Genomic DNA, 15,178 nt, shown 5'->3' with positions numbered 1-15,178 from the left:
TTGCTAAATAAGCACTTTTGGCTGCTCAACTTATCACTTATAGTGTTATCTTCCTATATGTTGGCTTATGACTGAGCACAATAGATGAACATGCTTCAAGTGTATCTGCAACAAAATACAATAAAATTTGATGAGATGGAGACCATGAGATACGTAGATGTTAAAAAGATATATTCATAGTCTATGGAATTACTTTCTTATTGCTTCATTCTTGGAGATGAAACTTTTTCTATTTGCATTCAGGAAGTCACGTTCTTAATGCTCGGGTGTTGATGTAGACAGTTTTAAGTAGTCAAGAAGTGGACTGAATGATCATTATATCTTTCCATTCCTTTATGGTGCCATTTTGTTGGAGACATTAGTCTAAAATATCATCGGTAGTCATTTGTGAGAAATTGGAAGATACTTGGTTAAAAGTTGGCGAAAAATGTATGCACAAAGTCATGTTTGAATACTTGGCAAGTGTTACAGAATGAACCTAGTGTTGGACAGAGAAACAAGGTAAGCTACAGAGAAGAAGAAAAACTGCGTCTCTTTTCTATTTTTTTAACTTACAACAAATAATAACACACTAGATGCCCAAATATATAGGCTAACAGATAAAACAACTATCCCTAAAATAAAGGTCCTATAACTAACTAAGACTCTATTTTAGCAACACTCATTAAACTTGAGTAAATATAGGAACCTACTTAACAGAATCCAAAAGACTAGTTCTACCAAACTACCCATGTCCTACGTTACTTGTTCCTACTTTGTTTTGAATCATTATTCAACACCTAGACTGTTTCATAGGAATGTAAACATATATAGATAGCAGATTTGTAAGAATCTCTTTTACTTTCTTAGGGGTTGAATTAGTAAACTACCTTCTTATTTATGATTTCTTAATATGCGTCTAAAAGAAAAAGTGGACAACGAAAATTAGACGAAGGGAGTATTACTTCCTTAACTAGCATCTCATGTACATGTATTATACTGCTTTACCTCTTGGAATGAGATATCAAGTTATTCTCCATACCTTGTCTATTACATGGCATCAGAACCAGGTCCATCTCTATTTGAGCTCACAATCTAAGCTCTAGTTAGGCCTGTTAGAATGGATTAGAGTTCCACAATGGTTGGGGAATGGAGTGGTGGTCTGTTCAAATGGATTTGGACAATCCTCCCCTCTTGAGCTAACTTTTGGGTTGACTTATGCCTAGGTGCCATATCTTTACAACTTTCATATCAAATTCTATATTGCTGCTCTTTCAGCTTTCATTTTTACATCAAATTCTCTAATTCTCCAACACTGATATTCTTTCATTTTCATACCAAATTCTCCATTTCCGCTCTTTCAGCTTTCAAGGTTACTAGTTTTCTACACTTCACTAAAACACTACCAAATACTATAGGTCAAATTAATGCTAAATCTAAATGGAGTTGATACTTGATTCCTTCATCGTTTGCAGGTTACTTGTCCCAACCTTAAATACCTAGTACTCTATGAGGCTAACAGCATAACTGCTCTGTGCTCTCACCAACTTCCAACTGCCTACTTCAGCAAACTTGAAAGATTGGAAGTACGGGATTGTGGAAAATTGAGAAACTTGATGTCTCCATCAGTCGCCAGAGGTCTTCTAAATCTCTGAACACTATGTATACAAGAATGCCAATCAATGGAAGAAGTGATTACAGAAGAGGAACAACAAGGAAAAGAAATCATGTGTAGTGAGCCCCTATTTCCCCGGTTGGAAGACTTGTACCTCAACGATCTACCAAAGCTGGGGCATTTCATTTGGACAAAGCAAGCGCTTGAATTTCCATTCCTCAGAGAATTGGACATTTCTAAATGCCCTAAACTGAAGACATTTATCCATCAGGGAACTGTGAGTACACTGAATCTCGAAAGTGTGAACAATGATGATGAGCTGAAAGTTGTTGATCTCAATAAAGCGATGTTCAATTCTAAGGTTTGTCTTGTCCCACTTTATAACTACATTCTATACATATTTGTGTCATTCATTAACAGTCCCCTGGTCTACCACTATCTTTCTGGTTTAACTGGCAAATAGTAATAGTAATAGTTAGAGTGAAGTGGTGGAGGCACTTTCAAACTTAGCGTGAATTATAATTTTTGTCCCGAACTATGCCTAGTAGTTAAAACACCCATAGACTTGACTAAATGAATTTAAAAATGCCCACGATCTGCCACATGACTTAGCAGGTGGTCTCAACCTCTTTTTTGCATGCGAGGTGCTTACGAAAAATGCCACATAAGTAGACCATCTTGTTGGATTGCTTGTTCAATTGTCTTGATGACAAAATTTTGAGAAAACACTGTTGACTGAAACTGAAAACCCAGTGAATTTCCTAACCCAAATTCAAGAATTAAACACACCCACATTAAATAAACCACAAACCAATACAAAGCAAGCCAAAGATTTGGAGTTTATAAAAGATTTCTAGACTAAAACCATGCTATTCAGCTAAGAAATAGGGGGCATTTTTATGTTCATTTAGTCACACAGGGGTGTTTTAAGTATTAGGCATAGATCGGGGATGAAAGTAACATTTCCCGCTATTGAAAACATCACGTGTAATATTAGTCAGTATTTCTGTTTATTTAGGACTAGTCTAGTTTAGTTAGTTTAGGACTCATCTTAGTTTATCTGTAACTCTATTTAATACGCTTTATGCTTCATTAATAAAATATCTTCTTCTATCAGCACTTACTCTGCATTTACATGGTATCAAAGCTCTATACTCTCTAACGAGAACGATCCTATTTTTTTTCTCTCTTCCTCACACAAATCAGTAGCAATGGCCAACAATCCCAGAGTTGTTAATGCTGATAACACAACGGGTGCTAACATTATTATTCAATTCAACCCTGCGTCCCAATTACCCATCAAACTCAGTGGTGGCCACAACTTTGCCACCTGGAAAGCTCAATTCTCCATTCTTATGTATGGTTATAATCTATTTGGCCATCTCGATGGGATCACTCCTGCCCCTACTCGCACCCTAACCGTTGGCAACAATGTATCTCCCAATCCTGCTTTTTTAACTTGGTTCCATCAATACCAACTCATCCAAAATGCCCTCATGGCATCTGTTGAACCCACCATTGCTCCGACTGTTGCTGCAGCCAACTCATCCAAATCGGCTTGGGATGCTCTGCACACTACTTATGCAAACAGATCACAAACGCGTGTCTTCAGCCTGCGTGATCAAATTGCTCGTGTCACTAAGGAATCTCGCTCCATCACTGAATATCTTCACACTATTCGGTCCCTTTCGGATGAGTTAGCCACTGCTGGTTCTCCTGTGTTAAATCCTGAATTCATCGTCAAAATACTCAGCGGGCTAGGTCCTGAATTTCGTGAAATATCTACTGTCATTCGTGCACGTGATACGGCTGTCTCATATGAAGAATTGTTTGAAAAGCTACTTGACCATGAACTCTTCCTTCGTCACGAGGATGTCAAGAAACTTTCCAGTCCCATAACTATCGCGGTCGCGACTCCCACCAAATCCAATACCAATAACTGTAACAATCCTAGGCAAAATAATAATTCTCAACAGTGGCACCAGAATTCACGTTCAAACACTACATCACAGTGGCAGTCCAACTCCAATCCAAAGTGGTAGTCCAACTCCAATCCAAAGACTGTTACTCGATATCAACTATGCAATAAGATTGGACACACCGCCAATGTTTATCGTTCGAAGTCTCATAATCACTTTGAGGCCAAAGCCAACTATGCTGCTGGATTTACTGCTGCCACTAACCCTTGGATAGTCGACTCCGGAGCCACCCATCAGATCACCACGGAGCCACACAACCTACAACCATACCACGGTAACGAGGATGTCTCCATGGGCGACGGTAACAAAATTCCCATCTCTCACACCTCACACTCTTTGTGCTCCATCTATTAAACGTAAAATTCTCTCTGTTTCAAAATTTTGTCAAGACAATTCAAAGTCCATTGAATTTTTTCCCTTTGACTTTGTTGTGAAGGATCTGAAAATGCGGAAACCGCTGGTGCACGGTCGGACCAACAATGGACTGTATGAGTGGCCTATTTCACATTCCCAAGCTCACATGACCGCCACATCTACTCCTCTCACTACTTGGCATCAACGTTTGGGTCATCCCCACTTTAGAGTTCTTCGGTTTATTTTAAATAAATTCTCACTAACGTTTCATGAGCGAGACAAACTTTTTTATTGTAATTCTTGCTTCTCTAATAAAGCTCATCGGCATCCTTTTACTCAATTATCATTGTGTAGCTCTAAACCGCTTCAAATAATCTTTAGTGATTTATGGGGGCCATCACCAGTATTATCTCTTGACAAGAAATTGTATTATTGTATTTTTGTTGATCAATATACGAAATATACTTGGCTCTATACATTAAAAATAAAAGTGAGGTCAAAGAGATTTTCCAACAATTCCATTCTATGATGGAAAAGCATTTTGACACCAAAATTTTATCACTGTACACTGCTGGTGGAGGAGAATATAAAAGTCTTGACCCTTATCTCTCACTTCACGGAATTGAGCACCTCTCTAATCCACCATATACACCTCAACGAGTTGCGCTTGCAAAGTGAGGACATCGCCATATCGTTGAAATTGGAAGAACGCTCTTACATGAGGTGTCCCTTCCTCCCCAATTTTGGTCTTTCGCGTGTCATCACACGATCTACCTCATTAACCGTTTGCCCACCTATCAACTACATAACCAATCCCCATTCCAGCGTCTACTTGGAAAATTTGGAAAATTGCCTAATTATAGCTCCTTGTGAATTTTCGGTTGTTTATGCTACCCATGGCTTAAACCATACTCCAAAAATAAACTTGAACCAAAATCCACCCCGTGTGTCTATCTCGGATTTTCCTTATCTCATCACTTTCACCAGTGTTTTGACCCAATTTCCGCAAAGGTATATTTATCTCACGATGTGCAATTTATTGAGAATGTTTTTCCTTTCAAAACCATGTTCTCCAATATTGCCATCAAATCACCTCACCTAAAATGGAACAATATCAAGGTTTCAAATTCTTCTGATCCCACACCCAAACTTACCATAACTACACCCAAACTTACCATAACTACAGAGCTTCCAATTCCATTAGAAATAGATGCCCAAACACCTGTAGAGCCTCGCTCAGTATCTTCTCCTTCTCCAGCAGAGTTACAGGTCAACTCACGCTTACAATCCAACTCCGACAGTGAACCAACGGTGGATGCAGCTTCTCCTTTTCCAGGTAAATTTCTATCACCCTCATCTTCTACAATTCCAAGGTTCCCAGAATCCTCTCACCCTACTGCCCAACAGCTCACACCACCAGCCCTCCCTACAAATGTACCAACGCATATACCCATAAACACAAATTACAGCTCGCGTCCCCTCCTTGTTTATCATTGCAGGAACACAATTCCATCTACACCCACGGTTCATCAGCCAGTCTGTCCTATCCCTGAGTTGGATCTCGCTCCCTGATATCCTAAATGTCCCTCTCCTCCTACCCGTGTTGTTACTCGCTCCCAAAATAATATCACCAAACCCAAACAAATTTTTGATTACTTGGCTAAATTGAACCCCACCACCACACACACCACTGTCAAACAAGCACAAAAATATCTTGAGTAGCGTGAAGCGATGAAATAGAAACTTGATGCTTTAATTAAAAACCAGACTTGGGAACTTGTTCCTCCTGACCCAACTAAAAATATTGTTTCCTATAAGTGGCTTTTTAGGATAAAAAGGAAAGCAGATGGGTCTATTGATAGATATAAAGCACGACTGGCTGCGAAAGGCTTCATTCAAAGTCCGGGCATTGACTTCCATGCGACTTTTAGCCCAGTCGTCAAGCCTACCATGGTCAGAATAATCCTTTTTGTGGAACTTCACCATAACTGAATACTCCGCTAGCTTAATGTCAATAATGCATTTCTCCAGGGCAACCTGGACGAGGAGGTGTACATGGCACAACCTCCGGGTTTCACTAATTATGACAAATCCACTCACATATTTCGGTTACATAAGGCAATCTATGACTTGAAACAAGCCCCTCGGGCATGGTACAATGCCCTCACGAGTTATCTTTCTTCCATAGGATTTATTAAGACAAAATCGGATGCCTCCCTACTTGTCAGGCAGGGTCTAGGTGACACAATGTTTGTCCTTGTTTATGTGGATGACATGATTGTTACAGGGAGCAACACTTTCCAGGTCGATCAGGTTATTGCTTCCCTTGCTTCTAAGTTTTCTGTTAAAGATTTGGGTAATCTTCACTATTTTCTTGGTGTTAAAGTGATACGCATCTCTGACGGTATAATTCTCACCCAAGCAAACTATGTGAATGAGATCCTGAATGATGAATTAATGACCGACTGTAAAAGTGTCTACACGCCAATGAGTGCATCTGAGCTAATCACGCTATCTGATGGTACTCACTTAACTGATGCAACACACTATTGATGGGTCTTAGGCAGGCTTCAATACCTATCTTTCACTAGACCGGACATCGCATATGCAGTAAATAAGTTGTCTCAATTTATGCAAGCACTATCAGATCTCCATTGGAAAGCTGTGAAACGTGTTCTTCGTTACCTGCGTGGCACCATCTAACTAGGCCTACATGTAACCCCCATTGAGGACTTCAATCTGCATGTGTACTCTGATGCAGATTGGGGTGGGGACATTGCTGACAGAGTTTCCACATCAGGGTATATCTTGTTCCTTGGTTACAATCCAATTAGTTGGTCCTCAAAGAAGCAACATACTATCTCTCGCTCCTCCACTGAGTCTGAGTATAGGGCAGTGGCTAATGCCCTTTATGAAACCCTGTGGGTGACCAATCTCCTCGTTGAGCTGCGGTTTCCAATACATCAGATGCCTACCATTTATTGTGACAATCTTGGAGCCACATTCCTGAGTAAAAATCCGGTCCTCCATAGTAAAGTGAAGCATGCTGCAGTGGACTTTCACTTTGTTTTCCACCATGTCAACATCAAAAAGGTTTGAGTTGTTCATTTTCATGCTGCCGATCAAATTGCTGACATCCTCACCAAGGCACTGCCTAAGCCTGCTTTTGAGAAGAATATATTCAAGTTAGGCTTAGTGACTCATTGCCGACTAAGCCTAACTTGAGGGGGCGTATTGAAACATCACGTGTAATATTAATCAGTATTTCTGTTTATTTAGGACTAGTCTAGTTTAGTTTGTTTAGGACTCATCTTAGTTTATCCGTAACTCTATTTAATACGCTTTATGCTTCATTAATAAAATATCTTCTTCTATCAGCACTTACTCTGCGTTTACACCTGGCAGGTTTGGGAGTGTTTTCACCACTTCAATCTAATAGTAATAGTAATCTTCATGTAGTTATTTTTGTTTGTCACTGATAACTATGTTGATGGAGGTAACAAACATTGGTGAATCTACAATATATAATCCAAGGGTTCACATTAACCCAATAACTTTTTTCCATTGACTTTCTATCTGTATTGATAATATTTAGAGATTTTTTGATTTTGAATACGATTATTATTGTATATTAACTTGAGGTCATTGAAGATTTTGATAAATTTCAAAGTTTAAATCTACCTCTCCTTCTGAATTCTTCTTTCATTATATTTAACATCTAATATGTGGATTTGTTTTTCTCATTTCATCTTGCATTCTTTGTCATTTTAAAAGATCTTATAGATGCTTTTTAAAATACTTTGTTTATTTGAGTAAACACCTCAACTTGCTAAATAAGTATTTTTAGCTTCTCAACTTATCACTTAGGGTGTAATTGGTATGGAAAACATTTTTCTAGAAAATATTTTCATGGAAAATAGTTGATTTTTACTTTTTTCTTCCTTATGTTTGGTTGGTGGGTGAAAAATATTTTCCTATAAAATGTTTTCATGGAAAATAAGTTCGTTTCTTACTTATTTCTTTATGTTTGGTTGGTGAATGAAAAATAATTTTAGAAAATACATTTTATGTTTAGCTAAAGGGTAGAAAATACTTTTTATAAAATAATTTTTGATCCTGTAAAATAAATTTTAGTTAAATAAGTTGTTTCTTATTTATATTCTTGTGTTCTTTAATTTATGAAAGTAGGAAAATATTTTCTAAAAATATTTGTATGTATTTAACATAAAACAGGAGAACAAAAAGGGTAAGAAGAGTGGGAAAGGAAAAAAAAATTAAATTTTTTTAAAAATAATTTTAAAAATTAAAATTTTTTTTTTTTTGGATAGTGGGGTTAGCAGGAGGTGTGTGTGTGTCAGCATAGGTGGTAGAAGTGGGGTGAAAAAAAAAAAAGCTTTGAATTTCTTTTTTAAAAAATAAATTTAAGAAAAAAAAATTGTGGGGGGGAGGCTAGTCGCGGGTGGGGGTCGGGGTAGGCGAGTGAGGGTGGGGTGAAAAAAAATATTTTCTTTTTAAAAATAAAATTAAAAAATTTAATTATTTTTGGGAGGATGTTGTAGGGGTGGGTATGAATTTATTTTTTATTTTTTGGTTAATAAATCGTGCCTTTTTTTTATTGTAATTAATAAAATATTTTCTAACTTATAATTTGAAGTTCTTTTGAAGTATAACAGAGTAGCCATTAAGAATTTCTTACAAAATATGCCTCTATTTTAAATGCACGGTTAGAGAGAGACTGTGTATATGAGACGTTTTGGTTCACTTTTTATCAAAATCAAACCAAATCAACTATTCCGGTGTTTTCAATTAATTTATATATTGTATATTCATATATTTACCATTTATTGTTATCTAATGATTTATTCTAAAAATGATTTAACTGTAATAAAATAACATTAAAAGACACACCAGAAATAAGAATTTTATTAATAATTATTTGCAAGACATCAGAATTGAAGTTGACACTTGTCAATATTTGTAGTTTTCTACACTACAATAAAACACTACCAAATACTATAGGTCAAATTAATGCTAAATCTAAATGGAGTTGATACTTGATTCCTTCATCGTTTGCAGGTTACTTGTCCCAACCTTAAATACCTAGTACTCTATGAAGCTAACAGCATAACTGCTCTGTGCTCTCACCAACTTCCAACTGCCTAATTCAGCAAACTGGAAAGATTGGAAGTACGGGATTGTGGAAAATTGAGAAACTTGATGTCTCCATCAGTCGCCAGAGGTCTTCTAAATCTTCAAGTACTAAGATTAAAAGACTGTCGATCAATGGAAGAAGTGATTACAAAAGAGGAACAACACGGAGAAGAAATCATGTGTAATGAACCCTTATTTCCCCGGTTGGAAAAGCTGAAACTTTCCTGTTTGCCAAAACTGAGGCATTTCTTTCTGACGAAGCGTACTCTTGAATTTCCATTTCTTAAATAAGTGGGTATTCGTGAATGCCCTAAAATGAAAACATTTATCCAACAGGGAACTGTGAGTACACTGAATCTCAAAAGTGTGAACAATGATGATGAGTTGAAAGTTGTTGATCTCAATAAAGCGATGTCCAATTCTAAGGTTTGTCTTGTGCCGCTTTGTAACTAAATGCTATACATATTTGTGTCATGCATTAACAGACCCCTGGTCTACTGCTCTCTTTCTGGTTTAACTAGCAAATAGTAATAGTAATAGTTAGAGTGAAGTGGTGGAAACACCTCCAAACTTCGCGCGAATAAATATTTCCTCCATTTAAACTTGTTTGCAACAAATTTTCGTAGACGCGGAAAATTAACTGCAAGCAAAAAAATATAAAAATAAAAAAGAAATAATGATTTTATATAAACAAAATTTGTGGGTACAATTCTGTTATCCTCTCAATTCATCTCTCCTAAGTTTTTCCGTGATTCGAGGGCCTTCGCAGCGTGATTCTCGAATGTAGGATGATTTGAGCCTCCTAGAAATGCGTTTGGATCTCCAGGAATTGTCTGACAGCACTTCGTCTTGTCAAGTGGACCTTCAGGCAGAACTCCGTTAGTCGATTCGTTGAAGAGCTGTGTAGTCAATGCAGAAGCTTCCTCCAATACTTGCAGAGTGACCTTTAGCATGTCATGTTACCCCCTATTTATAGTTGTAGTTGGTAGGCCTAGTTGCTTGTGATTAGCCAAAACATGTCACTTTGACACTTGGCGACTTGTGACTGGTTCTTGAATTTGAATGAGATTTCCACATCATTTGTACATGTGGCGGCGTCTCATTGTTCTTGAATTTGACTGGCTGCCACGTCACTTGATGAGTTTGGGCTTCCAAGTGTAATGGACCTTGAAGTCCTTCATGAGGAATAAAATGGGTTTATTATTCTTATAGCCCAAAATGATTTTAGACCCAATAAAATATGGATCAAATCCAAATGTTGTATGAATTTGACCCAATAAATTTTACGTGTTTACAGATGCCCCCTACTTCAAGGCTCGTCAAGGTGTTTGATTTGTCGAACCTGTTAGAGACGAGATTTGAAGTATTTTTGAAGCCCCCTTTTTTTCTTTTTTTTTTCGCGTCTTGAGCATTTTGTAAAAATCCGACTCCTCAAAGTCATGATTATTCGGGTAGAATAACGTGAATACAGTGTAAATTCTGTTTAAGTCTAAATATATCCAAATCATGTAGGATTCGGCTATTAGTCCTATATCGAATCTTAATAGGATTGATTAATGATGTTATCCCACTTCAAAAAGGATTAGGAATTTGACTTATTGTGGACACTTAAACGTCCCAGTCCTTGTAGAAGACAACTTTGTTCGGCAGATTCCTTTTTGAAATCAAATTGGGGCCTTTCAGAATCTATAAAAGGACATCAACACCCCCTTTAATTATTGTAATTCAGCCTGAGCAGAAATTCGACTCACGTTCTTTTCCTCTTTTTGAGCTTTCAACACTTTGGCGTGTCTGTGGAAGAAGCTTCATAACTCATCGTGGAGGTGTCTGAATCACAAACGGCTTGTAGTGTTGGAAATTAGACTCTCAAGGCTACGCTCAACGCGAAAACCACACTCGTATTATCACCAGATCTGTCCAGGTATCGTTTCAAAATCAGACCTTCAGTTCTGTTTCGTCACTGTTTACTTGTTTTGTACAGTCTCACGAAAACTCTCATATCTTGACTTAAGAACATCAAAATCAGGAGCCGTTTTTTGCGTTGGAAACTAGACTCGTAGATATACATCTCACGAGGAAACCACACTCATATTGCATCCGAATCGTCCCAGATATTGCTCCGAATACAGCCTTCAAATCCTGATTCGCTTGTTATTTCAGCTTTGCACAGCGTCACGAGAAATTTCATATCTCAACGCAGAAGTGTCAAAATCAGGTGCAGTTTTTTGAATTGAAAAGTTGATTCACAGAGATACGTCATACATGGAAACCACAATAATATTGTATCCGAAACGTCCCAGATATTGCTCCAAATACAGCCTTTGAATCCTGGTTCGCTTGTTATTTCAGCTTTGCGCAGCGTCACGAGAAATTTCATATCTCAACGCAGAAGTATTGAAATCAGGTTCCGTTTTTTGCATTGAAAATTAGATTTGCAAAGATACGTCTCACATGGAAACCACAATTAGATTGCATCCAAATCGTCCCAGATATTGCTCCGAAAATAGCCTTCTAATCCTGGTTCGCTTGTTATTTCAGCTTTGAGCAGCGTCACAAGAAATTTCATATCTCGACCTGAAAGTATCGGAATCAGGTGACATTTTTTGCATTGGAAAGTAGACTCGTAGATATACGTTTCACATGAATACCACCATCATTGAAATTTTGTATTTCTTCAGGTTCTTTTTCGAAATTACAGCCTAAATCTTGTGATACTCTACTTCTCGTCATATTTGGATACTTAATGATTTTCTTCTTCTACTCCAAGTTTTGGGATGCATCACTTCTGTAATTTGGTGAAGGCCGTACTAGAGCAATATTCAAAGTACCACAAGTTATTTTACTTGTCGAGAAGACTTCATTGCTTGGAGATAATGAAGAATCCTTTTGCTTTAAAGATGACATCTTCAAAGAACTCCAAATATGCATTCAAGCTTCATACTTTTCCTTATTTTGCTCTTTTACTTTTTTTTTTTGATAGAACCGTTCACAGTTTAGACTCATGCGGGCCAGGAGTGATTTGACTTACAATTTAAGATCGTGTATCAAGGAACATCTTGACTTGCAGTTTAGGCTCATGCATCAAGGAGCATTTTGACTTGCAGTTTTAGGCTTGTACCTTAAGGAGCGACTTGACTTACATTTTAGGCTCGTGCATCGAGGAGCATCATGCAGTTTATGCTCGTGCCTTAAGGAGTGGCTTGACTTGTATTTTAGGCTCGTGCGTCGAGGAGCATCATATAGTTTATGCTTGTTCCTTAAGGAGCGACTTGACTTGCATTTTAGGCTCGTGCATTGAGGAGCATCATGCAGTTTATGCTCGTGCCTTAAGGAGCGACTTGACTTACATTTTAGGCTCGTGCGTCGAGGAGCATCATGCAGTTTATGCTCGTGCCTTAGGGAGCGGCTTGGGGAAGAATTCTTGTAATGTAACTTTCCTCCCAACCCTTTGTAATGAAGTATTGTTGGACTTCAATTTGATATTTATTGCACCCATGGGTTGAAGCAGATATGCATTTATCTTGGGTCGCCTTTTGAAAACTGGAGTTTAGAAGCCCTTTGACATTTTTTTCTTTTGCGAGCGATCAATGTCCAAGTACCACCCTTCTCGCCATTCGAGAAGTCGTTTTGCATGTATTTGCTTGTTGTTTTCTTCAAGGCTGGAACCCCAATCGGATCAAAGATTCCAAATTGTAGCATAATGATTCCCTCACGTTTTGATGATGCCACAGAGCGTATGGGTTGTAGAACTTTTGTAATTGAATCTTTTTTATGGTCCAATTCAGCGCTAACATGGTTTGCATCAACTGTATCGCCATCATCAATGATGATCTTTCCCTCTTGCATTAATGTCCTGATCTTTTCCTTCAGGATGAAGCATTTTGTGGTATGATGACCAACAATGCGGTGAAATTTGCAGTATTTAGAATCGTCGACTTTGTTTGATTCTTCGGATCGCTTTGACTTAGGGAGTTCAATGAATTTTTTGTCTAGCAACTCGTCCAGAATTCCAGGAACATCAGAGTTAGAAAAAGGATATACCCTTGCTTGTAACTCTTTCAGGGTTGGTTGATTTTCTTCTTCTTGCATTTGTTTCTTTGGAGCTTTCTCTTTCAGTTTTTATCTTGTGGAGGCCTTCTTAGAACTCACAGTCGTCACCATAGATTCCCCAATTTGATCCTCTAAGGAGTCGTTGAATTTCGTGACTTCTTTTTTAGGATAAAAAATATACGACGTCATTCTATGACTTGCAATGCTTAACTCTATGTCATGAGCGCGCGTAGCTAATTCTTCAAAAGTTTGAGGCTTAATTCCTTGAAGGATATACACAAGGCCCCAATGCATCCCTTGAATGCAAACTTCAACCACAAAAGTTTCAGAAAGTTGATCCTCGCAATCAAAGCTCAATGTTCGCCAACGATTTATGTACTCCACTACAGGTTCATCTTTACTTTGTCTTGTGTTTGTCAACTCCATCATGATGACCGTACGACGGGTGCTGTAGAAACGATTTAGGAACTGACTTTCTAGTTGCTCCCAACAATCAATTGATTCAGACTCCAAGTTCATGTACCAATCAAAAGCGTTGCCTTTCAAAAAGAGAACAAATTGCTTGACAAAAAGATCACCATGTGTACCAGCACTGCTACAAGTCTCAACGAAATGAGCGATGTGTTGCCTTGGATTTCCCTTTCCATCAAATTATTGAAACTTTGGCGGTTGATATTCAATTGGCATCGATAAGCCCTCGATTCGCTTAGAATACGGCTTTGAGTATCCTACGATACTTTTTGATGGACCTCCATATTGTGCCTTGATGGTATTTGTAATCATATCTTGTAGTTGTCGAACTGTTAGAATAGCAACCGAAGTAGACTGCTTCTCTTTTTGAGATTTAGTCTTGCTAGGTGACTTATTGACATCCTTATTCTGTGGAGTAAAGTCGGGTGGATAAGCAAGGTCATGGCTCGATTCTCCAGGGGTGAAGGACTCCAACTTGTCCATCAGTTGAGCGATTTGAAGATCTTTATCCTCAACAGATTTCTTCAAAACTTCAATGGTTTGTTCCATTATTGCGAACTTCTCATCCATATTAGTTGCGTCGGCCATCAAGGCATTGACCTTTGTTGAGGCTGGTGAATCAGTCGAATCTTCAGATTCACTAAAATTCACGCCAGTCTAAGAGAATTCATCACATAGCAAGGACGTCAAATTGCCCCCAGGAGCTGCAGCTTCAGCCGTCATATGAGATTTGCTCTTATTTGCCTTTCCAAAGAAGTAAAGTATTCAGATTCATCCCAACCACTGGTCTTAAATTTGCGTCGAGTGAGGGGACCAACAAGGCTGAGCTCATCAGATGTGGTAATAGCAGAGTTCTTGCATGAGACATCTTTCGTATTTTTAAAGTCCATAGCAGTAGTTGTATTTGATTTGCAGGAAGAAGAGATGAAGAGCAGAACTTGTCCCACTGGGCGTGCCAAAATTTAGAAAAAAAATATAAAAATAAAAAAGAAATAATGATTTTATATAAACAAAATTTATGGGTACAATTCCGTTATTCTCTCGATTCTTCTCTCCTAAGTTTTTTCGTGATTCGAGGGCCTTCACAGCGTGATTCTCGAATGTAGGATGATTTGAGCCTCCTAGAAATGCGCTTGGATCTCCAGAAATTGTCTGACAGCACTTCGTCTTGTCGAGTGGACCTTCGGGCAGAACTCCGTTAGTCGATTCATTGAAGAGCTGTGTAGTCAATGCAGAAACTTCCTCCAATACTTGCAGAATGACCTTTAGCATGTCATGTTACCCCCTATTTATAGTTGTAGTTGGTAGGCCTAGTTGCTTGTGATTGGCCGAAACATGTCACTTTGACACGGCGACTTTTGACTGGTTCTTGAATTTGAATAAGATTTTCACATCATTTGTACATGTGGCGGCGTCTCATTGGTCTTGGATTTGATTGGGCTGCCACGTCACTTGATGAGTTTGGGCTTCCAAGTGTAATGGACCTTGAAGTCCTTGATGAGGAATAAATGGGCTTATTATTCTTATAGCCCAAAATGATTTTAGACCCAATAAAATATGGATCAAATCCAAATTTTGT

The 15,178-nt window shown here is 38.1% G+C and overlaps 1 pseudogene; it reads left to right on the top strand.

Annotated features, from left to right (window-relative positions):
- Positions 1 to 1,436: 1,436 nt before the first annotated feature.
- The window catches only part of LOC107844704, a 20,404-nt pseudogene continuing 6,662 nt past the window's right edge, over positions 1,437 to 15,178 (top strand).

This window comes from Capsicum annuum, unplaced genomic scaffold (assembly GCF_002878395.1).
Source record: "Capsicum annuum cultivar UCD-10X-F1 unplaced genomic scaffold, UCD10Xv1.1 ctg49715, whole genome shotgun sequence".
In the NCBI taxonomy this organism is placed as follows: domain Eukaryota; kingdom Viridiplantae; phylum Streptophyta; class Magnoliopsida; order Solanales; family Solanaceae; genus Capsicum; species Capsicum annuum.
Note: the sequence above shows the minus strand (reverse complement) of the source record. Positions and strands in the feature narration are given on the sequence as shown.